Source organism: Theropithecus gelada, chromosome 7b, assembly GCF_003255815.1.
Source record: "Theropithecus gelada isolate Dixy chromosome 7b, Tgel_1.0, whole genome shotgun sequence".
Taxonomy (NCBI): domain Eukaryota; kingdom Metazoa; phylum Chordata; class Mammalia; order Primates; family Cercopithecidae; genus Theropithecus; species Theropithecus gelada.
Genome location: NC_037675.1, coordinates 53164200 through 53190087, shown reverse-complemented (window position 1 = coordinate 53190087; position 25888 = coordinate 53164200). Strand labels below are relative to the sequence as shown.

At 39.9% G+C, this 25888-nt stretch overlaps 1 protein-coding gene across 10 annotated transcripts in view; it reads right to left on the bottom strand.

Moving 5' to 3' along the window:
• GNG2 (G protein subunit gamma 2) overlaps positions 1–25888 on the bottom strand; it is a 149273-nt gene that overhangs the window by 96768 nt on the left and 26617 nt on the right. For 2 of the 10 annotated variants that reach the window (XM_025392925.1, XM_025392921.1), the window contains exons 1-2: positions 17603–18265; positions 538–578 (exon numbers count right to left, since the gene is read on the bottom strand). The exons of 3 other annotated variants lie outside the window; for them this stretch is intronic. The gene's annotated coding sequence lies outside the window, so the exon portion shown is untranslated. Of the gene's footprint in view, positions 1–537; positions 579–17001; positions 17069–17602; positions 18266–20782; positions 20878–25888 lie in introns of those variants that run through there. 5 more of the 10 variants (XM_025392926.1, XM_025392923.1, XM_025392927.1 and 2 more) reach the window with 5 other exon arrangements.

Sequence of the window (25888 nt, the reverse complement as noted above, 5' to 3'; positions counted from 1 at the left end):
AAGTCTACAACAAGATTCAAATGCTATAGCTAGTTCCGAAAGGTAAGTAAGCTTCTTCAAGATGAAACCCCTACAGCATTAGATTGACCTTTTGTTGTTGTTGTTGCTGCTGCTGCTGGAAAAGCCCTTACAGTGTTTACAACCATCTGTTAAGAACAGGGTTTACTTTTCTCTGACCTAATCTGCCTCATCTGAGGTTTTATCTTGCACAGGGTACGCCCTCAATGTCTGCCACCTATTAATTATGTTTGTGCCATAGGGATACATTCTGTTAAGGCAGCAGCCTCAAAGGCTCTCCAACTCAGGTTTTTAGAAGAAAATGAAAAAATTCTGGATGAAAATCAATTTTAAATATTATTAAAGACAGCCATTTTTTCTTTAAATCCTGAAGTCGTGTCACTATTGATAAGGACTCTATGACTGTTTCTTTCAATAAAACATCACATGTTTTCATCTATAGACCACTTAACATTTTTTTTCCTCTTTAAGTTCTGGTTAAATTCAAGATTCTAGAAGAAAATATGTCAGAATTCTTACCTCTTCAGTTCCTAAAGCCTGAGGCTCACTGGCAGATCTGGCTGTTGAGAAAGCAGAGAGAAAAATGAATTTTTTAAAAGGAAAAATAACATGATACACAAGAGCTGGATGAGCAGAATGAATGAAGTTTCTGACACGAGGGTGGGTGGTAATGGCGGTGTAGTTATAAGGGCAGAAGGTCTCACAGGTTTACGTTTCAGAGCCTAGAAATGAACCTTTTATTAACTCTTTTCCTTTTAAGAAATAGATTTGTGAAATTGGAGTCCCTTTCTTTGTGAAATCCCCTAGCGTGCAAGAAAACACGAAAACACAAAGCACCCACTTAGGAAACTAGACGAAGCAGAGTTCTTGGTGGGAGAGGCTGTATACCAATGGAATGAATAAGAACCATCTTTCCTTCTGACCTAACCTAATTTGCTCCGAGCAGGACCAAAGCAGCAGAGACCAACACAGTCTTGTTCCAGGTATTAGGGACAGAGTTTGAGTGCATACAGTTTGTGTGTATCTGGCCCTTTAGGAGGGTGGAGAGGACACGTTGGTGGTTATAAGAGTATCTTTGGCACCCAAAGCTTCAAAAGGCTGTTTGGAAGTAGAAGACACCTATGCCCTTAGCCACTGATGACCTCTGTGGCTATCGAGCAGAGGTGGCCTACTTTTGGCCAGTGCCGAGTGTGGTTCCTACGGGAGAAAGTTCCTGCGTAGATGAGCTTCTTTATTCCTGAAAAGCTTTACAGCGCTCAGCTCAAAGGGAATTGCTAAAGCCTCAAGGAACACTTTCCCATTCCTATTTTGCTGTGTCTGAGAACAAAGAGATATCTCACATCTAGAATATTATGAATGAGGGTGGAACTCAGATTCACAAGGGGTTCTAGGACCCAGTGAACATCAGTATCTCCAGAGGCCTCACATTACTTGAGACTGGCATGTTTGCTACAATGTCAACCCAACCAGTTATATTCCCAGACTACCATAGGGGCCATACATTTTTAAATGGGCTAAAGTTATTAGAAAACCATTATCTCATGATTAATGACAGCAAAAAGGAGGAAAAAAAAAAAAAAGCCAAGGGCTAAAAACAACTTATTTTCAGAGAATGAACCCTAGAGTAACAAAGACTAGGTGCGACACGCAAAATAAGCCTGTTCAAGGGGGTTCTGGACCCGGCACTCATTTGTTATTGGTGATAGAGGAAGCTGGCACAACTTCTCTCGAAAGCCGTCTGTTCCTGTTTATCAAGAGACCCAAATATGCTCTCAGTCATTGTTTTAGTGATGCCACTCCATGACTTTAACCAAAACAAACCCAAAATGTGGACAAAGAAGAATTATCAAGGTGTTAGAAATAGCCTAAATATCAATAATTCAACCTATTCAGTAAAACAGAAACTCCACATGATAAAATTTTAAAACAACAAATACAAGAAATTTAAATGGGCCAGGTGCAGTGGCTCACGTCTGTAATCCCAGCACTTTGGGAAGCCAAGGAGGGAGGAACACTTGTGTCCGGGAGTTCGAGACCAGCCTGGGCAACATAGCGAGACATGTTCTCTACAAAAAAAGTCAAAAGTTAGCCAGGCATGTCGACGCACACCTGTGGTCCCAGCTACTTGGAAGGCTGAGGTGGGAGGATAGCTTGAGCCCAGGAGAGTGAGGCTGTAGTGAGCCATAATCATGCTACTGTACTCTAGTCTGGGTGACAGAGTGAGATGCTGTCTCAAAAAAGGAAAAAAGCTTTAAATGATGAAAAAATGCATTTTATATTCTCTTTTTACTTAACTTTATTTTAAAATTAATAAATACTGTTACTTTAAAAAGTAACTTAAAATAAGGTTACTTTATTATGAAGTAAAAAGAATATAAAATGCATTTTTGTCATTTAAATTTTAAAGTAAAAATATAAAATATTACATATAGTGTGAACAATTTTCTAATATACATATTTACATATATTAATATTTTTAAGATATATATTTTCTATGTCAATATATTTTTCTAATATATACATACTAACATATATTATATACATACATATATATGTTGTATTATATAACACATTTTCTAGTATAATTATACACAGTATCTTTCTAATACATAAAGACTAGAAGAAAATACATCAAAATATAAACAATATGTTTCCTCTGTTCAGTAGAGTAACCAAAGTGGCAGAAATTGCTAGATATACCCCAACATCTGCTCTTGTCTTCTTCCATGGTTTTAATAGAATTCTAAGCTAAGCACCTACATATCAATAATAGTTACCTTCCCCAACCTCCCTTGCTGCTAGGTATGTGGCCATGTGACAAAATTCACTGGTACAGCATCAAAAGTGGTATGTGTAACTTCTGGGTCAGAGCTTCCCCTTCTAACTTCTTCCATCCTGCCCGTTATAGCAGAGCCTTTATGGCAAGCCACATTAGATGATGAAAGTGAGAGAAACCTCATAGGAATGATAGAACAACAGGATAGAAGGAGGCTGGGTTCCTGCATGATCTTGTGGAGCATAGCTACCTTGCCAGTCCTGGGCCATCCACATCTGGATTGTCACATTAAAAAGAAGTAACTTCTAACTTATGTTAGCCACTGTGAACTCAGGCCTCTGTTACATGTAGTTCAACTAACAATTTAATTAATAGATGGGGCCATTTTTATTTTTTCTTTCAAATTTTCAATAATTTCCACATTTTTCAATAATCAGTATGAATTACTTTGCTGATCCGAAAAAAACTAAGTTTTGTTTACTAATTTTAAGAAAATTAAACATAGTATAAAGTTTGGGCAACATGTGCCTTCTTTCCACATAGGAGAGGAAAAACGAAATCTATAGTTTAAAAAGTTCTGCTTTAAAATCTGATTGAAGCATACTCTAAGCAGTAAAACTTTAGTCAATGCATTACAGAGGATACCCAGACTTTTTTTTTTTTTTTGAGATAGGGTCTTGCTCTGTCACCCAGGCTGGAATGCAGTGGTGTGAACGTGGCTCACTGCAGCCTCAACTTCCTGGGCTCAAGCAACCCTCCTGCATCAGCCTCCCAAGTAGTAGCTGGGACCACAGGTGCACACCACAACGTCCAGCTAATTTTTTTTTTTATTTTCTATAGAGACAGGTGTCTCTACATTGCCCAAGCTGGTCTCAAACTCAGGAGTCAAGCAATCCTCCTGCCTCACCCTCCCAAAGTGCTGAGAGTACAGGCATGAGCCAATACACCCAGCCAGACTTTTTTTTTCTTCTTTTTTTTGAGATGAAGTTTCGCTCTGTCACCCAGGCTGGAGTGCAGTGGTGTGATCTCGGCTCACTGCAACCTCCTCCTCCCAGGTTCACGCCATTCTCCTGCCTCAGCCTCCCAAGTAGCTGGAAGTACAGGCGCCCGCCACCACATCCGGCTAATTTTTTGTATTTTTAGTAGAGACAGGGTTTCACTGTGTTAGCCAGGATGGTCTTGATCTCCTGACCTCGTGATCCGCCCACCTCGGCCTCCCAAAGTGCTGGGATTTCAGGCGTGAGTCACAGTACCTGGCCCCAGACTTCTTAAAGTGAATTTAGAAACAGTCTTCAAAACAGATTTGTGTGTACACTCATACCTTTAATTTAAGGGTGCTGTTGGTTCTTCACATGGAATCATACTGGATTTCTCCTACAGTAATTCCACTGGCCCATGAATTTGGTTGACTGTCCATCAACCAAGTGTATGCTTTGATTTTATTTTCCCTTGGAGTAGTAATAGATTTGGCAGAGCTCACATAACCTTCCTGGTCTCCTTTGTGTCCCACAGGTCTGCATTATAAGATGACTGTCCAAGATAAAGGAGTCATACCTAGTCCATAAAATAGAGAAACGATATCTTGCCTACTTGGGAATCAGATCTGAAACAATGGCCTCATTAAAACCAGCCTCTAACCATATTAGAATAATATGCTGAGATCATTTAAACCTGTAATAATGTTCATCAGCAGCATTTGGTGCCTTTTAGAGGATCATTAAAACCTTGTGCAGAGGCACACAAGACACTCCACAAGGTTGACCTTAGAGACTTACATGAAGTCATATATCAGAGAAAGAAACTATTTTCCCCAAGAGAATGCCAAATGATCCTTTTCTCCCTTGTGAACCACAATATCCAACACTAATATGACTAACCTATATTCAATAACAAAGGCAGGATGCCAGGGTTTCTTCACTTCCCTCTCAGAATGACTGTGCCAGTACATTCTTGAGAAACCCCTTCACTCTCTCCTGCAGTAGGCAAATTGAAGCTAATAGTCAAAGCTCTGAATTCTGTTTCTCTCCCCCTCTTGCCTTTGCAGGAACATAAGCAAGCCAACTCAACAGGCCTAATTACCATGGTAACAACATGCACCGTGATTATGAGTGTGTTTGTTTTTTAAAATGACTCACAGATTGTTCCCCCAGAAGCCCCAGACACACAGGTTTCTGGCTGGTTTATAAAATCCATCTGAAGTTTTCTTGCACATATCTTGTGCCTATTATCATAACTGGTGTGATGAAGAGAGATTCATCAAATATGCCTTTCTCCTTAAGGATGAAAAAACCCATTTTGTTCCTTAAACACTCCAAGATTAATCAATTTAAACCTCAGGTTTATAATGAAATTAATTTGAGTTTGTACACTGGAGATAATTAATCTGTTCCTAATTTAAATAATTAAGGTATTTCATAATGTGGTTTTAGAGACCCAAATGAAATAATCAGGTGAAATAAACTCAGTGAAAAATATAAAATAAAACAGTCTAAATCTACAGTATTTCATAATGTGGTTTTAGAGACCCAAATGAAATAATCGGGTGAAATAAACTTAGTGAAAAATATAAAATAAAAGTCTAAATCTATGGGTACATGACCACATGTAAAGTGTTACAAAAGAATAGATGTCAGTCTTAATACCAAGACGTTTTCAAACAAATCTACAAAACAACAGCATTTATTTTAAAAATGCAAACATGAAAGAGTCCAGACATTTGGAGAACTGTGGACTACTTCCACTCATCTATTCAATAAATATCATTTTAGACCCTCTATGTACTAAGCACCATTGTTTATAACTGGAACATCACAATAGGGCTTAGGGAAGACTATTTTCTCACGGGAGGCAAAGGCCATGGGCATGGCTCAGTGCATTATCTTCTCTTAGGGAGCTCCTTTGCTTCACAAGGCACCATTCTGGCTAAGGTTATCAGTGAGAGGGAACATTACCTAATGATTATACCAGGCCTGGAGTTCAGAGTCCTAACATCGGCATCACAGTGGACTCCCTCAAAACAAATAAAACATATATATGCTAGTAATTTTAATATGTTGATTTCTTCTGTGTGAAGTGGAAATAAACCCTATTTTAAAAGAAATTTAAATGGAATTTATATAAATCTATTTCACTTAAATCCCTTGATGCTAACATATAATACATTACACACACACACACACACACACACACACAGACACACACACAAAATAGTCATTTAAAATTACTATATTCAAATATCTACTGTACTGTAACCAATAATATATTTTTTTCTCTAGAGTTTGAAGGGCAAACCAGATTGTTTCAATCCGTATAGGCTAGGTTATATTGTGGCAACAACTCAAAAACTCTCTGGCTTATTTGAGCAAAGCTTATTTCTCACTTTCTCTCCATGTCCACTGCGGTTTGGCAGAGATGATCTTTGTGTTGTCTTGACTGTTCGACCCAGGCTTAAGAGTGCAGAGACCACTTCTATCCTTCAACCATGGCACTCACATGCTGGTTCTGATGGCTTCTTCCAGGAAGTGACACACCTCACTTCTGTTCACTTCACCCACCAAGGCAAAGTATGTGGTCACACCTAACCAAAGCAGACTGGGAAGTGGAAGCCTATCCTGAGTTGAAAAGGAAAACTGGAGATATTGATAGCCAAGCACATGGATTCCTGAACAAATAGCACAAACCCAGACTAACACTTCATGAAGTCAAAACGACATCCGACGATAATAGGCTTCCTTCGGGGATGCCTTATTCCAAGGTCTGAGCACCTATGATTAATGTTGGGTCATAGCAATCATTTCTGCAGAATTTGGTGCAAATCCCTTGGATAGAATAAAAGATAGTCTACTGCAGACTTGTGGTGACAATAACTTATACTAATAATAGATTCATTTTGAATAATTACGTTACAATTCAGGCACCTTGCTAAGTAAACATTTCACATTTATTATGTAATTTTCTCCTGACAGTTTTGTGAAGTAGATATCATCTTATTTCCCATTTTATAGATGAAGAAGCTGAGGCATAGGAAGCTTAGGAAACTTGCCCAAGTAATTCTGACTCTAAACCAATATCCTTTAACTACTACGCTCTCCTACGTGCTATCTTTGAATGTTACTTTTCCACACTTCAGTATTTTATGATTATTTTAAGATGAATAAGACTAGTTGGACTATATATATATATATATATATATATATATTTTTTTTTTTTTTTTTTTTGCCTAGGACTTTTCACCTCTACTTAAATTTTTCTTATTTTAATTTTAAAAGTCATAAAACTATTTAATATCAACTTTTTCCAAAGAAAAAATAAAAATGTCAGTGAAATGTCTTAATGCCCATATACAGCAATGTTCCCTAAACACAACCATCATTCATGAGGTTTAAAAAAATGGCAAAGGATCAATTAGTTTTCCTAAATAAAGCCTCTATAATGAAAGAAAATGAAAGTGAGGGTTTTTTTCGGTTTAAATTTTTTCACAATTTTTCTTATATGGTTCTAATATATAAGATATATATATATATCAGATAAATACTCTCCTTAAACAGAGCTCTGTTGGCAAAGTCTAGAATTAACTTACTTTCCTGTCTAAAAATGCAAATCTAAGAGTAGGAAGCACTCCATCATTTATTTTAAAAAGTACTCCTACCATTAATGCTTAGTCTGTTATGATGAACATGCACAGAAATACACCTTAGAGACAAGTAGTCAAAACACTGTAATGACAGCAGTTCCACTGAAATTTCCCTTTTTCACTATTGCTGCTTCACATGCATAGCCTCTGAAATATAATGCCAAAGTAGGAGGTAGCAACCATAAAGAGACTGTAACAATAATGGAACTGTATATGCTGCCTCCGGAGCTGGAAAGTGGAAACTATTTTCTAAATAACTCATAATCAGAAATTCCAGAGATGATCCATTCTTCTTTACAAGTACTGTAGTCAACAAAATACCTACCTCTCTAGAGAAAACAAGGTTTTCATTTAAGTTTGACAGATACTATACACAGAACACTTGGCGTCTCTAGCTCATTACTTGGCCCAGGGTAGATTTTTACGTAGACCAAATTGATTTAAATGACCAGTCAGGAAAATTCAATTTAATTATATATATATATATATATTTTATAATGCAGAAATGCAGGGCTGGTTGTCTAAATTAAATGGCATTCTTATTGCTTTATAGGACCTGATGTATTTCCTTCTGGAATATTTTGTTTAGGAGGTTATTCTTCACTTTGCCTAGCTTCCTCCAGTCTGTGTTTTTTGCCAGGATTCTTCCTCTGGCCTACCTGGATCATTGCTAAAAACAAAAACAAGTTTTTAAAAAATATATATATTTTCTTTTGGGTTCAAGGGTACATGTATAGGTTTGTTATATAGCCAAAAACAAGGCTTTTGTTCGTGTTTTTCTCAAAAGGAAATGCGTGGAAACTCTGTTCAATTCAATGTTGTATGATATTGCTCAGTTATTTAAGCTTTTTAGCCTTGATATCTTCACTTATAAAATGGGAATAATAATAGTGGCCAACTCTATTGACTGTCTACCCACTAACCCCCTCTTCCTTGCTAACAGAACCAGACTCTTCTGCTGGGGTTTGATGACTTTGTTTTTCAGAGGCTGGGCTGCTCCATGGCCTCAGGAGGAAACTCTTAAATTAGCCAATCACAGTGGTTCTGTCTGCCTACTTACTCATCCATAGAGCATGTGAGTTGTGAGGGGAAATTCCACTGGACACAGATTTTCTGTGACTTTAAGAAGCGCCATGGCAGGGCAAGGTAGCTCGGGCCTGTAATCCCAGCACTTTGGGAGGCCGAAGTGGGTGGATCTGTTGTGCTCAGGAGTTCAAGACCAGTCAGGGTAACACGGTGAAACCCCATCTCTACTAAAATACAAAAATTAGCTGGGCATGGTGGCACGCACCTGTGGTCCCAGCTACTCAGGAGGCTGAGGTGAAAGGATCAGCCCTCCCACTGCAGGCTGAGGCTGCAGTGAGTCATGATCATGCCACTGCACCCCAGCCCGGGCAACAGAGCGAGACCCTGTCTCAACAAACCAAAAAGAGCCACATAACAAATCAGCCGCCCCTTGATATGCCTCTACGTATGAAATATGCCTTTCATTCCAAAATTGTAGCAGCCATGTCCACACCGTGACGGGAAATCAACCTGCTGAAGGTGTCACAGTAGGAGGAAGGGAAGAATCCAGATTGCTAAAGACATTATCCAGCTACCACATAAGTAACTCTGAAGCTACCCTCCTTTCAGAGGTCTTGGGATCAATTTCCTATTGTTTACACCATTTTTGTAGGGCATTCCTTTACCAGCAGCCAGAAATATCCTGATAGAAAAATAGTGGCCTTATTTCATAGGGTTATTTTAAAAACTAGCTAAAACAGTATAAAGTATCCAGCACAAACTGAATGCTTAATAAATGCTCATTCTCAACTTAATTCTTGACATATGTTCATCTTCACTTATTCAAACTAGTTAATGCTTTCTTTACTCTGTGTGGTCTGAATGACTCCTCTAGGAGGTCTTCCCTGGTTCCCCAAAACAGAATTAAGGGCAGAAGTGATTGCTTTCTCCTCTTTATTCAGATAAAGATAATATCAGGTACCTAAGGTTATTTTAAACAATAAGAACAGTATTTAATTCAGACAAGTAATGTAGTGCTGATTGCAGTATAGAACAAAAAAATGTAATAAACAGAGTAGTCTTCCTGACTGTGTAAATCAATTTGAACTAAATAAAATCCAACCCAGATCAAGTAATCAACACAGCAGCCAAATGTTCTGCATTTGGAGTCCACAAAGTTTATTGAAAAGCTGCTTTCTGTAGGGAAAAGACATATTTTGTAGATTACAGTACATGCATGTGAAGGACACATGTCCTCTGAAATTTCAACTGATCCTTATTACAGAAAGGCACCTGCACCTTCTGCTCAAAACCTTCTCCACAAGCCCCCTTCACCCCAATATCTTTACATGGCTGACTCCTCAGCATCGTTTTGTTCTCAACTCAAATGTCACCTTTTCAGAGAGACCCTTCAGGGATTACTCAATGAAGTAATCTCCCAATTACCCCTGCCAGCATAGGCACAGTCCCCACCGTTCAATCTGTTTCTACTTCAATCCATCAAAGCACTCACTGCTACTTGATATTTTATTTTATTGTAAGTCATTTCTGTCAATGGGTTCCAATCCTGGTTGATTCTGATTTAATTACTCTGTGGTGAGGTTGGGACATAGATTTTTTTTTCAAAGTACCCACTCAGTGATTTCTAACATGCAGTTAGATTTAAAAACCACTGGTTTCTGTGTTTATTGAATCTCTCCCAATTCTCGAATGGAAGTTTCAAGAAAACAACTGGACAGTTTTGTTCATCCTAATCTCCCTGGCATCTTGAAGAGCACGTGGTACACTGCAGACGTTAAGACTTAGAACAGATGGACTAATTGTATTGTAATTATATTTCTGTATTTGTCTGTTTTCCCCACGAGTCTGTGAGCTCTTAGAGGACAAGTACTATATCTAACCCACTCTGCATCAAAAACTGAGTCACTCAAGAATGTTCACTAAATAAATGAATGATAAACAAACTGCATTTTGTGGTATAAGGAAGACAAAGATGAAACCAAATGTGACCGCTGTCCTCAAAGAGATTGGAGTGTGGTCAAAAAAAAAAAAAAATGCAGATTGCTGTTATACACACTAGAATGAGCTAGATGCTGTGATGAAAGAACAAAAGATTTCAGAGGAGGCATTGTTTTCTATTGGGGAAAAAAGGGAAGAAACCAAGGGAGGCTTCATGAAAGAGGCAGCATTTGAACTGAGCTTTACAGGACAGATGGAATTTGGTTATTCAGAGAAGTAAGACTGTGGGGAAGAAGTATGGAAGGGGAAGCAGGAACTAACCTATCCCAGGCAGAGAGAAAAGAACTCAAAAAACAAGTCAGCCCAGCTGGAGGTGAGGAGGGCCTGAACTAAGACACTGCCGATAAACATGGAAAAGAGTCAGTATGAAGATATTTTCCCAATCACAATTGCAAAGGGCTATACAACTTCCTGCAACTAGGGGTGCTTGCTGAGGAAAATAGTGAAGTTGAATTATCATAACTGAGGTAATGAGAAATGGGGTATCATTAACAGTTACAAAATCAGGTGAGGAGCTGGTTTTGAGGAGTGGGAAAGGTGATGGTGAGCACGGTTTTGGACATGTGAGTTTCAATTTCTGTGGGTTGGATGTTCTGGTGAATTTGCAGGCAGCTTGCTGTGCAAGCTGAGAGAGGAGGTGAGAGATCAGGATGCTTAATCAGATTTGGGACTGACCCACACAGAAACAATGACTGAAATCACAGGACAGAATTTGATTAAGGGAGAGGGAGAAATTAAATGGTCAAAGACTCGTATCTTGAGAACACTCATATTTGGGGACAGGAACTGAAGTTAGTGAAGTTGGAGCCCTCAGAGAGGTAGGAGGAAATTTGTTTCATCTACTTCTTAATTACTCTGTGTGAGTATGGAAAAACTGAGCATGTTTACAGGCAAAGAGGAAAGGACCAAGAAAGAGAAGAAACTAAATATGTAGGACAGAATTATTGTCACAACATGATCCCTTAGAAAGTAAAAGGGAATGGTATAGAGAGTCCAAGTAGAGGGTTTACTCTTGGCTTGAAGGAAAGACGGTGTTAATTTGACTTAGGAAGAAGAGGAGAATGAATGATGTGAATGATGCAGATGTTTCTGTCCCCCTACATATTCATATGTAGGAACCTGATCCCCAATGCAATGGTATTAGGACGTGAGGCCACCTTTGGAAGTGATTAGGTCATGAGTATGGACTCCCATGCATGGGATTAGTGCCCTTATAAGAGAGACCGGAGGGAGCCAGCTGGCCCCTTTTGCCACGTGGGGACACACAGAAAGTGATGTCCATGGCCTTTGCCAGACATCAAATCTGCCAGCACCTTGATCTTGGACTTTCCAGCCCACAGAAGTGTTAAAAAAAAAAAAAAAAAAAAAAGATTTCTATTGTTTCTGGGTTACCTCTTCTTTGGTAATTTGTGACAGCAATTCAAATGAACTAAAATAAAGGAAAACATGGGGGAAATTTTGAGGTGGTAAGAATGAGGTTGAGGAAGTCTGTAATATGTGCCTTCTCAGAAAGACAAAAGGTGAGGTCACTTCTAATGAATAAAGGCAGTAGGGACTTGGTTGAATGGTTTCCATTGAAAATGCACAGCAGAGAGTGAAAAGTGAACTACAAAAGGAAGAAGGAAGGAATTTTGAAAGAACAGCAATGGCCCTCGGAGATGCAGTGAATCTGAAGTAGAACCAGTCAGCCCAGTTTTCAGCCCCTCTCCTCTACCTCTGAGTGCTGGGTTCTGGGAAAAGGATCAGGGGAATGCCTGACCCCACACCCGGGCTGGCCAGGGAGCAAAGGAAGGCCAGGGAACAGGGAAGAAGTGGTCAAGAGACTGGTTTTTCAAAGCCTTTTCATTAACAGCTTGACTGTTTACACATATTTGCCAAGAGATAAAGGGGCTGATCCTGTCTTATCTTGAGCCTCTGTATACAGTGGTACTACTTCTAAGAAACATGTTATCACTAAAGTTTGAGAATTGAGCTCCCTTTTTTATTTTCAGTGTTTAATGAAGTCCTCTAGAGATTGTCTGAACATTGACTCCCACTAAATACAACTTGTTGTCTTTAACATAAGAATTTTCAAGAACCATATATTTACAGATATCTCTAATACTCTTACCTGAAAATTTAAATCTCTATTCCACAGTGGCAGCCTTTACACCTGAACAAGTGTGTACACAGAAACTCCATATTTATATAGGGTACTAAATGTAAACAGTCTACTCTTTTTTTTTTAAACAAAATATTTTAGTCTTACAAACAATTTTAAATGTGATAACGTATAAAGACTTTGCTCTAATATGGAGGTAAGTGAAATGGAGTTTTAACTGGGAGGTAAAGAATTAATGAACTGTGCAACTCTAAATTCCAGGCCTATTTTATTATCCCTTATGAAGAGGTCGATATAGGCTGGGTCAGCCTCAGATCATTTTTAGCTCTACCATTCTAGCATGTCCTAGGCCAGGGACTAAGTCCTTCATAAAATTTGCATTATATTTTTAATTGAAAAATAATAATTGTGTATATTTATGGGGTACAATGTGATGTTTTGAGACACGTATACATTGTGATGATCAAATCAGGCTAATTAACATAGTCATCATCTTGGGGGTGAGGGTGGGAGGGTGGAGACTAAATCTTAACACAGCTCTGCAACTCTCCTCTCCCCCCCAGATCTAGTAAAGCCAGGCACCTGGGTTCTCCCAGTAATTGTAGAATGAATAGATGTGCATATTAAATAAAATTAGGGGTCATTATTTGCAAACTTCCCCCCACCCCGACCCCCAGCACATGGACAAAGTGCATTACAGAAAGTTAACATTAATTATTCAGGAGCTCTTCAAACCGTGTAAGGTCAATATCTGCCCCCACACCATAAAGCTAAGATATTGTTGCTATTCAGTAGGGTCCCTGCTAATTGTTCTGCCCAACTCTCCTCAGCCTCACCATACCCTGCCTCACCAGTTTAAGGATAAGGAGTAAAATCTGTCATGGAAAAGGAAACAGAGGATTTATTATTTTTAAAAGTGAAATTTTGGTTAGCATCACATTTCATTAGTAGAAACTTGTTGTCTCAGAAACCCATTGTATTGTTTAACTACCATAGCCCCTCCCCACAAGTTAATGCTCCCCATTATAAAGGATTTGAGAGCAATTTAGTACTTTAATTTCTCCCCTCCCTTTCTGACCATGTACCTATTGAGCATTTTTCTCTGCTGAATGAGAGGGGACCAGAAAAGCACTGAAGAAACAGCTCTCCAGTGCCTCCGTAGTGGTAGCCTGGTCTAAGACTTGACCAGCAGAATCACTGGTGTGACTGTCTACAATAAAGGTTTGAATTTCACTATCAGGTTCTGGACATCACCAACTAGCAGAAACTAGGCACATTTTCTTACCCTCTCCTTTTGATTTCAAATGTTACTTTTGAGAGAAGTATTTTATCTGGGCAGGGATAATACTGTTGTATAAAGGACGTTAAATACAAAGATTATGATTATGATCTAATGACACGTTAAGTTAAAAGATCCCACCATTTGAAAATGTCTCCTTGAAAATCTGACTAAAAATTGGCAAAGATTCTCAACACAGTATTTCTGGGGAAAAACATAAGCAAGGAATATGAATAGACATTTTTCTAAGAAGATGTACAAATGGCCAATAAGCACAAGAAAAGATGCTCAACATCACTAATGATTAGGGAAATGCTAATCAAAACCACAAAGAGATACCACTTCATACCTCTTTGATAATGGCTGTTATCAAAATCATAAATAAAAAGTAAATATTGATGAGAATGTGGAGAAAATGGAATCCTTGTTCATTGCTGGTGGGAATGTAAAATAGTGCAGCTGCTATGGAAAACAGTATGGCAGTTCCTCAAAAAATTAAATATATAATTACTATGTCTCATCAATTTCACTTCTGGGTTCCCAAAAGAAGTAAAAGCAGGGACTCTAACAGATATTTGTACACCCGTGTTCATAGCAGTATTATTTACAATAGCCAAAATGTGGCCCTGGGGCCATCAAAAGAGAGTAAACAAAGTATTGTCTATACATTCAATGGAATATTATTCAACCTTAAAGAGGAAGAAAATTCTAGCACATGCTACAACATGGATCAATCTCAAAGACATTATGCTAAGTGTATTAAGCCAGTCACAAAAGGACAAATATTGTATGATTCTACTTATATGGGATACTTGGTCAAATTCATAGAGACAGAAGTAAAATGGGGGTTTCCAGGAGCTAAGGAGGGAAAGAGGAGGTATTGATAAAGGGGTATAGAATTTCAGTTTTGCAAGATAAAAACAGTTCTGTGGATGGACGGTGGTGATGAGAGCACATCAATATACTCGCTACCACAGAACTGCATACTTAAAAAAATAGTTAAAATGGGAAATGTTATGTTATGTATATTTTATCACTATAAAAAAAGTCTCCCTAAACCTGTGAGGCAGTGGTAAAGGCCAAGAATATGCTAACTTTTCCTTATGTCACCAAGGAAGAAAAAATAACATTTGAGTATCTTCTATGTAGAAAGCACTCACTTATCCACACACAAAAGCAAAAACAAAACAAAAGAAAAACTTTGATTATGTATTACTAGCCCTTCTTTACAATGAGGAAACTGAGGTTCCTAAGTTAATGTACCAAGTTAAGTAGTAAGAACCAGTGATAGGCTTCAAAGGCAGATCTGTCTGCCTCCAAAGCCTGTGTTCTTTTCACTCCACAGTGTTTTCTCCTACCCACAGAAGTCTTTTATGAACAGGCTTTCTACTTTGACTATACAGCTTTTAGACTTAAAAGTTGGGCTTGCTTTCTGAAGCAGGCTAAACAAAGTCAGTCAACCAAACATATTCACTACATGCCCACCATATGAGGCCCAAGGCTGGCCATGAAATAATGGAGTCATGTTTCCATTCAGCCATTGGCCATATGGCAGAAAAAAAAAAAATAGTACAATTAAAATTTCAGTGTTGGTCTACTCCTCAACAGCCAGTGAATACCCCAAGAAAAATCATTATGTCTTTCAATATTCCATATGGCCAGAATAAGTGGAAATAGTTTCATTTTACAGCATAGAAGCATATTCATCTTTTTGCTAAACATTCTACCATCATAGTTACTGATCTGCTGTTACTCACTAATGTTCTGCTTCAAGCTGGAATTTAACAATTAAGAAATGTTTTGTGCTGTGCAGAAAATAGGCACCTCTTAGTTGTTTTCAGAAAGACAGCAGGGCCCTCTTGACTCTACTATGCCCGTCGGGCAAGGTTTCATTTTCTTACTCATGTGTGAAACACACACAGAAGAGTAATGCAGATTGTCTGTGCCTCCCCAAACAAAGCAGGGTGTTGGCATTATCTAGTGAATACAGCCTGCAGAGGAGTAAGTACCAAAGGGTAAGCCTGTCCTCATCCATGCAGCTCAGGTTGCCAACTTTTTACTTCATTTCATGATGTACAGCTTGATTCTAGAACTCCACTGGGTCATTCTGGATCTAAGATCTACCCTAGGTCTCCTCTCTAAGAAGATGATCTTTACATAGTTCCCTTTAGGATGCAAATAGGAAGCCGAACTGCAAAATCCATGCCACGACTTGTTTTGCCCACAAGTTTGATTAAATTCAGTAAATCCTTCAAGGAGTTCCATGGTTTCAATACCAGCAGTACTTTGTCTCTTAGGCACGGTGCAGGTTTACTTTAATGAGCAAAAAACCTCCGAGAAATAGACATTTTTTTTCTTTAGTAGCTATGAAAGCTTCCCATCTCTCAAAATGTGCTGCTACTCCACAGATTTTGAGAAGCCATATCGATTTCATAAAGATAGCATTAAAAACAGCCCTATAGCTCTTCACAAGTGAGAATGATGATAAACGAGGAGATACATATATACATGCCCTCTCAACTAGCATATTTGGTATTTAAGAACCTATGTTTCAAGAATTTGTGAGTGTCAAAATATTGACATTTTTGTTATTTTTACTCCAATATAAGCAGTTTTTTCCTCTTTCTTTTGAAAAATTATCTCCTTTCATTATAGAAACTCTAGGAAAAAAAAACCCTTTTATCAATAACTACTTACTGCTTAACTGTACTTTCTGTTGAAGATTAAAAAAAATAGCTTAATTCTTTAAATCGTGCTACACCAGGGTATTAAACTCACCTATATATCCTGTCAGAGGAATCTCACAATCTCAGTTCTCATCTGCCAGACCTATTTAGTGTACTTTTACATATCATTCATAAATATGAACAAGCCATAGACCTAAGCTCTCATTAAGAACATTCTTGGCTCAAGAAAATCAAAGAATAAAAATCATGTTCTGGTTTTACTACTTCCGTCTATCTACAGCATATTCATGTAAGGAAAGAACCCAGCTGCACTTTTTTATTTTGTCCCTCACCGAGGCTAACATGCACCTTGACCTAGAGGTGAAGAAAACGCATATAAACATAAAATCCATACATATACTAGTATCTGATTCTGGACAAGTTACTGGCCTTAAACCCGCCACACTCCTTTGAACAAGGATGCAACTTTAGGATAAGACCTACTGGCAAATGATAGCTGTGCCTGAGGTTATCCTGAAAGCAGCTGCACAAGCTAAGGGAGGAAGACACTGTTTTTTTAATGGTAAATACTGCCCCTCACATACGCAATTCGAGCCTTTGTTGGCAAAATCTAAGTACAAAAGAATTTAACTCCCCCAAAAGCGAAATCACAGCCATTATTTTTGCAGATCAGAAGACATCCCAGTGCAATGTGTAAGAAAGAGAATGCAATTAATATTTTACACCACTTACTCCCCTAAAACAAGGGGACTGCAAGGCTCCGATGACCAGACCACGGCTTCACAGCCCCAGATGGATTTCGACTCAGCCCTGGTTTTCTTCCGAGAGAACTATACAAACAGCTTCTTGTATTTAGCATGTTGCCCTGTCGAGTCATCAAATCTAAGCACTGATGATGAGGTTTTTTTTAATCAAATGTGTCATAAATGTGGTCATTCTCAAAGACCCTTCCAAAAGAATCTAATCATTTCCCCTAGTCCTGAAGGGATGTCTTTATCATCCCTTAGAAATCGGACCTTAAAACCACAGGCGACGGTCATTTTTCTCAATTAAAAACGAGCAACATGGAAAACGTTTCCTTTACCTTAGCTCCCGAGGCTTGGTCAGAGGAGTGTGGTTTTCCCCTGTCTCCGGAGCTGATCTGTGCAGGCGAGCTCCGGTGCAGCCTAGCCCAGCCCAGCCCAGCCCAGCAGTAGTAGGAGTTGCCCACGGAGCGCAGCGGCAGCGTTGTGAGTATGTGTAGCGGCGGCTGCAGCCCAGGGACTAGTCCCCACCCAGCTTTGTCTTCAATCAACGTTCTCTCTACAGGAAGCAGCGCATCTCCCACTTCCTCCTCTTCTTGGTAGCTGTTAGCGGCTTGCTTCTTTTCCCTCTCATTTCCATTTCAGGGCTTACTCTGGTGGTTTTGTCTGCTCCTGGGCTGCTGACAGTGATTTGACTTTAATCCCCCTTCTCCCTTTGTTCAAGTCCCTCTGGTGCTGTCTGTTCCTTCCTTCCCCTTTTCTCATGGCCCCACCGTCACCTCCGCGACAGCTTCCACACACCGCTCAGTCGGCCCCCTTCCTGGCACACTGCCTGCTTTTTTAGCCTGAACTTGGCTTGTAGCTATTGTTGTTCTTGCTGTTGTTGTTGCTACTGCTGCTGCTGCTTTTTTGGGTCAACATCCCCTGGTCAGGTTCTGGCCCCCAAGATCCCACACCAGCCTCCACTATTCCTCCTGATTTACTGTGGTCCCCATCAAACCAGCTAGCTGGGAGCTTGCAGCTTGCAGCTTCTCACTGCAGCATTTTTCTCCGTGGCCAACATTTCAGATGCTTCATTCCTCCAAGGTCCCACTACCACTGAGATCTTACTTAACCCACATGCTCAGAAAAGAATGGCCTGATAAGTATTCTTATGGGGCACGGGAACTAAACCAAGTTTGGCGATGCTACCTATAGGCCTAACAGTGAGGACTATTTCCAAAAGATTCTCATAGATGGGAAGGAATGAGGTGGTGCTGAATGCTGCACATTCCCAACAGAGAAACTGAATATCCCTCTTCCCATCCCACACACACTAGCAGGGCTGAAAGGACACACGCGATCCTCCAGTCCCTTCCCTTCATCTTAGGAGGTAATACCATGGAACACACAAGGGTAGAAACTGCAAGCTGTTTGTCTGCCAGAATTTCAATCCAAGTTGCCATTAGTGACTGTATGAACTTGGGCAAATTATTTAACGTCTATGTGCCTCAGTTTCCTCATCTGCAAAATGTAGTTGATGATAGCCATGCTCTACAGTGGAAACCTGAGGATTAAATGAAATGGTATACAAAATGCTAATAGTTCTGGGGACATAGGGAGTATTCGGCACATAATAACTCTTATTATTTTTAGAGGACATTGGGCCTCACATTCAGTAAGTGATTTCGGCAGTCAGCAGCCAAACCCTCACCAGTACTTGGTTTTCCGATTCCTCACTATTAGTATGTTCGCAACTGAACCCGGATGCCTTAATAACAATTTATTCAATGTGTGAGTCATTCTCCCCCCAGTACTAACACAAGGTACTTTGGGGAAGCTACAGATTAAACATGAGATGGGGGAAGGGGAATCCTGTTCTAGTGTCCAGGCAACACTATGGAGCTAAAAACAACAACAAAAAATCACCTTTTCTCAGGAATCAGTGCCTGGAAAGCTAATCTTGCCAGGCAACAGTTAATTCCCCAACTCCTCCTTTTTAATCCAGTCTCGCCTTAATCCTCCAGCAAGTAAACTAACAGGAAATGTTAGAAATCTAGGACTGATGGAGATTAACTCACCAGGTGAGCCTTCCAAACACACCGTGGGGACCACAGCACATTAACCTAGAAGGTACAGAATTTAATTTCTGTGAAATGTTCTGAGACAGTCCCAAAACACCCTTTGTTTCGATTTGATGTTCCATGAACAGAGTTTGCTTATTTTTTCAAGGAAATCTTCCATCAAAAAGGACCCTGATGTCAACTCACTCAAACCTGAAAGCTACAAAATGGATTGATTTAAGATTGAAAATGAGCAACTACCTTCGATCCACCAGCAAATAGAATTGCAGTAGTGAGAGGACTGGGCATGAATCCACCAACATGTGAGTTACCTCCACACCAGGAACCCTGGTGCCAAAGGTTACCAGGAGCTTTTAAATGTAAATTTAAACATGCATGATGCCAAGCCTAAGAAAAATGAGAAGCATGTTATTAATGGTTGGAAACAAGACTATGGTTAATTTTAGACCAGTAGGTTCTGGCATTAACTCTAGATTCAAGTACAGTAATTTTTTGTGTCTTTTTGTTTCTAACTCACTCTCTCTCTCTCAACCATCAGAGAGTGGCTGGTATTTATATTTAAGCCTATATAGTAAAACCTCTTTCAAACAATAAAATCTCTAGGAATTTTGCCTGCTGCCTTCTAATCAGTTCTTCCATCTCTGGCCCTTATAAAACTCAGAGTAGGTTAATTGCCAGTGTTAGGAGGTGCCAACAAAACTCTATACAAAGCTAAAAACTAGATTTTAAGATCTCTCTCTCATTAATACCTCATTGCTTTTCAACTGATCCTAATAGCCTCTTTTTCAGGAGAGAAAAGTAAAGTGTGGGGGTATAACTTGGCCAGGATAGATTAATCCAGTTTAGAGCTCTTAACACAAGTTTGCATACCAAGTTTGCAAAGTGTTAATTTCTTAGGAAAATGACATCTCACCATTAATAGTTTATGCATCAATTGCTAACCATGAGCCTATCCCAGTACATTTTATCACTGGGTAAAACAAAAGTCTGTAAAATACTCTAACACTCATGCATGGCCGTATTTGCAGGCATTAATACTTTGTATTTCTTACATCTACTGGCAGCGGAGGTTGGGTAATGAAGAGGACATAATTTTGGCCTGATGTCTCTCCTATTTTATTGAGCTTTCTAGCTGGATGTTCCTTGGAGTTCTTATGTTTAATAATCCCCAGATTATATACTATACCTTCACCCAAAGCCTGTTCTTCTTTCTATATTCTCCATTTCATTTAATGAGGAATACAAACCATTTGCCCACATCAGGAATATAAGAATAACCACCAAATCTTTTATCTTTGTTATCCCAATCTGACTTAAAGTTCTTCATCCTTTCATTCTCACCACCAAACTATCTCCTTGCCCAAACTCCTCCTCTCTCTTCCTCTTGCCACTGTCTTATTTCACAAATGCTTTGTGTTTTTCTGTGCAATTACAATACTTTCTACTTTGTCCTCCGACCTCCAGTTTCTCTTCAAAGCCATCCCCACCAGAAATACATTGCTGAGATGGAGAGTTGATCAAATCACTTTCCTACTATAATACTTCAGTATCTCCCCTCTGGGTTGCTCACAGGATGTATGCCTTAATTCCTCTGCATGGCATACAAAGCCTTCTGTGATGTCACCTGTCCACATTCTCCCTTAGTGCCTGTTGCAGCCTTATGTGCTACAGCCTTCACAGCAGGTTCCTGAAGGGGCTGTGCTGTTTTCTCCCTGCATCTTGGCACATGCTATTTCTGTCGCCAGAAATGCCCTATCCCTTCCTCTATTTTGCCTACTAGTAAACCCCTACTTACCCTTTAGGACTCAGCTTTTCTCAGAAGCCTTCCCTGACCGTGGAAACTAAGCAGGTGCTTCCTTTTCTGTAAGTGCGACAGGTGCCTTGCCTCTACTTCCATTTCAGCACTAAGGACATTATTTTCATGTTTTGTTAGATGTGCATCTCACCCCTCAGCATTTGGGTCCATTAAGGTTAAGTCCATGTTTGCTTATCACACAGTAGGTAGTCAACAGATGTTTGTATAATGAAAAGGTATCATTGGTAGAAATTCCATTTCTTTGAGTGAGGGGAGAAAAAGGAAGTCTCAAAAACGAGAAGTTGGTCATGGGGTAAGAAACAATAATTCCTCTCTCTCTATATATATATATTTTGCAAATTTTCTATAGAAATCCATGGCACATGCACAACAAATTCTTAATATTTGTTATATGGGCAAGCCTAAAAAATTCTAGGACAACTCCTAGTTCCATTTCTGCATTGAACTTCTTATAAAGAAGCATAATCTGGCAACAAAAAAGTAATTAGAAAATAAATATTAAGTCTGGGCTCAGTGGCTCATGCCTGTAATCCCAGCAATTTGGGAGACTGAGGCAGGCAGATCACTAGGTCAGGAGTTCGAGACCAGCCTGGCCAACACGGTGAAACCCCATCTCTACTAAAAATACAAAAATGAGCTGGGTGTAGTGGTGCACACCTGTAGTCCCAGCTACTCAGGAGGCTGAGGCAGGAGAATCACTTGAACCCAGGAGGCAGAGATTGCAGTAAGCCAAGATTTTGCCATTGCACTCTACCTGGGCAACAAAGCAAGACTCCACCTTGAACAACAACATCAATAAAGAAAATAAATATTAAAAAGAAAGCTATTTTTTATTTGTATCTTTGTAGGAACTTTAAAGAGACTGATGAATAAGCTAGAAACACTTCTCACATCCCCTTCTGCACTCTCAAATCTTTGCCACATCCCAACTGTCCCAGAGCATCTCATATGCCAAATCCCCAAACTCCCTAATCTCTCTGCAATGCTGTACACCTCCTTCTCTCTCCTCCCCCGCTATGCCCAGCTAGTTCTTTATTTTTTTATTTTTTTGAGACAGTCTTGCTGTGTCACCCAGGGTGGAGTGCAGTGGCACAATCTCAGCTCACTGCAACCTCCACCTCCCAGGTTCAAGGGATTCTCCTGCCTCAGCTTCCCGAGTAGCTGGAATTACAGGCGAGTGCCACCATGCCCAGCTAATTTTTGTATTTTTTGTAGAGATGGCATTTTGCTATGTTGCCCAGGCTGGTCTCGAATTCCTGACATCAGGTGATCCACCTGCCTCAGCCTCCCAAAGTGCTGGCATTACAGGCATGAGCCACCACACCCGGCCTAGTTATTTTTTGATTGACTTGCCTTCTCTGGCAGAGCCCACCCTATTTTTTCTTCCCTGTCTCAGCTTTGGTAGGTAGGTAGGTCAGTCGGTCTCTCTCTCTTTCTCTCTCTCTCTCTCTCTCTCTCTCTGTTTCCAATCAGAAAGGAGCCTATCAGAAAGGAGCCATCAGCTGTGCCAGCAAACCCACCCCTTGAGTGCATGTGTGGGCTGCAGGGAAGAAGGAAGAGTAAATGGGAACAAAAAGGTAAATCCATGTAGTCATAAATCTTGTCCACTCTTTTACATCGATGGTATATTTAATGGCTTACTTAATTGTTCAGCTGAATAGTAATCAAGAATAAGTAAATTATTGAGCTGTTATTTTATCACAGAAAAGCTAGAATTCCAGGCATTTCTTGGATCAGCTAAAGGGAACAGAAGCCTCTTTAAAGAGTTCTTCAAAAAGATATAATCATGATCTGATCTGTGTGTCACAGGATCATTCCCTACCCCCAGACATCTGAGCCTAAGCCCAGCTGTTGGGAGCCAAGAAGACTGAATCATATTTGGCTTGAAGAGAGTCAGGGGGTGGGTGGGCAGAACTAATCTTTCTGGAGAGAGAGTGGCTGGCCTTCACTAATGAAAAATGTCAGTCTCTGTCTCACGGCCCAGCATGAAAGCTAGTGGGACAAGGGACATGAAGAGTAATAGCCAACTCTTTCATCAGAGAGAAATGTGTTGGAACCATGAGTTCTCTTCTTTTGCTCTGGGCACAGCCAGTAGTGTGAAGCCCCCCAGATCCTTCTCTGATATTGCCTGAAATGTCACACACATAATACATGTGTGTGTTGAATATATACACTCCTGGGGAGGCTATCGGTGATGAATGAGTTAAAGATGCTTGCTTTCCTAATCCTTCATGAGAAAACAAACACAAATGTTGATGAGGAGAGGAAGGGGATGGGTAAGGAGGCCAAGAGTAGATGGAAGTTGAAGAAGGGGGCTGGAGGAGGGCTAACCATGAAGCCTGAGGTCTTACTGAAGAGGACAGTAGCACAGAGGGACACAGGCAGGGAGAAGGCAAAAGACAGGAGGGAGACAGAAGTAGAGTTGGAAGTAGGTAAGAAAGAGCCATGGCCAGCCTGGTGCGGTGGCTCATGCCTGTAATCCCAGCACCTTGGGAGGCCGAGGCAGGAGGATCACTTGAGTTCAGGAGTTCAAGACCAGCCTGGCCAACATGGCGAAACCCCATTTTTTACTAAAAGTACAAAAATTAGCCAGGCGTGGTGGCAGGTGCCTGTAATCCCAGCTACTCGGGAGGCTCAGGCAGAAAAATCACTTGCAACCCTGCCGTGAGCCGAGATAGCGCCACTGTACTCCAACCTGGGCAACAAAGCAAGACTCCACCTAAAAAATAAATAAATAAAAACAAATAAAAAATTTTTAAAAGAGTCATGGAGGCCTTGCTGTGGATACAAACGGTTTTGCCCAGAGAGAGTTTGACCACGCTACTAGGAACAAGGGCTCCACACTCCCCAAACCAGGGCTGCCTTATATGTTTCTGAAGTTCTGGTCTTCCCATAAGCAGAAACTGTTCCAAACCCCAGCAAAAGTTGGAGCTGGGCTATTGATTGGGGTCAGGTGAAATAATTTAAACCAAATGTGTTACTACCATAAAAACAGAAACAGTGATTCTGCGAAGTAAAACTTGTTGCTTCCAAAAAGTCCCTGAAGATCAATATAGATATTCAGGGACAGGACGGGCATGGTGGCTTATGTCTGTAATCCCAGCACTTTGGGAGGCCAAGGCAGGCGGATCACCTGAGGTCAGGAGTTTGAGACCAGCCTGGCCAACACGGTGAAACCCCATCTCTACCAAAAATACAAAAATTAGCCAGGCATGGTGGTGCACGCCTACTCGGGAGGCTGGGGCAGGAAAATCACTTGAGCCTGGGAGGCAGAGGTTGCAGTAAGCCAAGATAGTGCCACTGCACTCCAGCCTGGGCAACAGAGTGAGATTCTGTCCCAAAAAAATAAATAAATAAATAGAGAAGAAAAAGAAATTCAGGGACAACAGGAAACAGGCAAGAAGATCAAGAAGAGGGAGTCTGCAGTGAAGTGTGACAGAGGTTAGAGAACACTGTGCACCCACAAAGCCTTGGAAAAATAGCCCTTTAAAAGGAATGTCAGAATTAAAGGATACAAATCTGCAAGATTAATATCACACATGTAAATCATTTTGAAGTATCTTGAAAGAAAAGCTATACAATAATAACTCCAATAATTTATAGGCAAGGCAGAAAGGCAAGACTCAGTTTTTCTGTGCCAAAAATGTAGACTAGACAGCGTGATCTATTTTGTCAGTAAATAGGTTGGCAAGAGAGGATAGGGAATTAAAGGAGCTGTTTAAAGGCATTTTTCTTTGTGTCTTTGTTGATTTCTCTACTGGAAGGGGTTTTCATAAATTTACTTGTGACCTTGCTTGGCTCCCCTGCCTCTATTCTGTACCTAAGTTTTCAGGTTCTCATTTTGAATTTTCTATGACAGAATTTCACGAACAGAACCACAGCAGTGGAGGGAACTATGGCTTGTGAATGTGTCCCTTCCATCAGAGTCCACTAGAGTGGGATCACTAGACCTGCCACTCCCTGAGGGCAAGGGCTGGGTCTCACATCTCTGCATCTTCAGCACCTACCTTGCACAGCACTTGGCACATTGCATGCACTCAGTATTTGTTTGTTAACTTTAACTGAATATAAACAGTTAGATCCTGTGGAAGACAGTTATGACCACTACTGACCATTTTGAAAATACCAGAACATTTTATAAAATCAGCTAAAAATCTAAGAGAATGAGTGAATAACTACTAAGACTGCTTAAAATATTACCAAAAATGTCCCCAGAAATCAAAAAATGAGAAGAGGAGGTAGCAAGGGGGTAAATGTGATAGTGATTTTTGAAAAAGGAAAGACCGTGAAGTTACCGACCAAGTAATAACATTAAACCAGCAGGGGAAAAAAAAAAAAAAATCTGTCTTTACTCAGATGATAGTAAATCCCACTATATGTAGAAAACTCTTATGAAGCAAAGTGTTGTCAATTGATTGCTCTTCCGGCAAATCTGTGAACTCTGAAGGTGCATTTGCAGTAATGCAAAACACTGCTCACAAAATGTTGCTAAAATGATTTCCATTACTTTAGTAAGAAGTTATTCAGCATTCTTTAAGTATTACTTGTATGATTACACAGGGAAATTTCAACAGAGAAGAATTATGTAGTATAGAGTAAAATTGGAAGTCTCAAATTATTGACTTGGCAAAAATAATCTATAATTAAGATTCCTTAGCAAATTACTATTTTTGTGCAGTTTTATAACTCCCCTCCCTTGCCCGGACAAATTACCACTTCTTTATCCTGGTTATAGCTCTTATCACATT